Source organism: Martes martes, assembly GCF_963455335.1.
Source record: "Martes martes genome assembly, chromosome: 1".
Lineage (NCBI taxonomy): Eukaryota > Metazoa > Chordata > Mammalia > Carnivora > Mustelidae > Martes > Martes martes.
The window spans coordinates 216,983,085-216,984,799 of NC_137888.1; positions in this window are offsets into that span (position 1 = coordinate 216,983,085).

Sequence of the window (1,715 nt, forward strand, 5' to 3'; positions counted from 1 at the left end):
CTGGGGGCAGCAAGACCAACCATCAGACCGCTCCAGGGTTCCTTGGCCCCATCCTCCCTACTGAAGTCAGACCACAGAGGCCTCTGGGAAAATCCCTCCCATCCATTCCCATCAGGGTGCAAACCGGGAGGCCTTCCTGGAGGTGGGAGGTGGTGCTCTCCCCATGTGCCCCCCTCAGTCTGCCCTCCGGCAGGCTGGGAAGCGGGGTCAGCCTGCACCGAGCTCCCCAGGGTCTCGAGGCGACCCCCACCCTCAGGGCCACAGAGAAGCGCAGGTACTGACCACAGCTCCTGGGGAGGTCCCTGGATTATTGCTTCATAAACAGAGCCGGGGACCGGGCAGGCCTGGCTTCTGATTGGCTATAGCCCGTTACCAGCCGCCAGAGGCCAGGTGGGTTCTGGGTTCCGGTTCTGAGTTCCGGACGCTGCCCGCACCCCTGCTGCTCACACCCTTGCTGCAGAAGGCTCCAGGCACCCCCCCGCAAGGCTAACCAAGACAGTGGCTGACCCGGACTGAGCACTCCGTGTGCACAGGGCCTGAGCGAACCTTCCTCCCTCGCGCTCCCGCCTCATCTCTAAGCCTCAACCTCTCTGGACCTCAGTTTCCCCATCTGAAGGACGGTGTCTTGACAGCGCCCGCCTGTCTGTGCTCAAGCACGCACGCAGCGGGCCCCCATCCGTGCTAGGGAAGGGGGCGCTGGGTGGGCCCCACAGGGTGAGCCGGTGGCCGAGACACACACAGCAGGTTCCAGGGGAGGCTGGGTTAGGGGCAGGGTCTGGGTGACGTCACAGCCTCCTCCCTCACCACCCCATGTGACCTCTGCAGGGGAGTTCTCCTGCCTCTTGGGATCCCAAGGGGGCCAACATCCCAGCATGAGGTGCCGTGCCCCAGCCTGGGGTCTCCTCAGCGTCTCAGGCAGGGACATCTGGGACCTGGCAGAGCTGGCCCCACCAGGACAGAAGGACGCAGGTCCCACCCCGGCCCAGACCCCAGCACCGGCCACACCCCCTCCCGCCCTCCAGTAAAACCAACCGGGCAGAACCCAACAGGCCCAGCGGTGACACCCTGGACAATACCTCCCAGGGATTGGGGACGGGAGGTGGGGGCGGCAGGAGGCTGTCCCTGACCAGGCAAGTGAGCCCCTCAGCGGCTCCCGGGGCAGACAGGTTCCCACGACCCTGGCAGCTAGCACATGCTCACACACCCGGCGGCAGCCCTCCCAACCTCTGTGGCGACCCCCGAAGCAGAAACTGACCCCACTCACAGGAATCCCGCAGTATAGACGCCCCCGCGCCTCCCTAGTCAGGGGGTCAGTGGCCCTCCTGCCCTCCTGTGTTCTCCCCAAACCCCTTGGAGCTTTCATCGGGACGGGTGAAAGGGCAGTGGGGGGGGGCAGGTGGGTGGCCCCTGTGGGAAAAGGGATGGGACATGTCCCCAGAGGACCTCGGGATCCGGCAGGGGCAGGGGTCTCAGGGCACAAAGACGCTCTCTGAGGCCACAGGGCTGGAGAGTGGCCAGTGCAGACTGTCCTTAGAGACAGCAAAGCAGCACCCAGCCCCCCACTCCCTGTCCCCTCGAGGACTGGTGGTCACCCCCCCACCAGCCCAAAGAAGTGCTGAGGGCACATTTCACGCTCAGTGTCTAGTCTGGTCTACTGCCCCTCCCCCACATTTGACAACTTCAAGACGAGCCCCCCCCTCCCCACGGAAACGCTC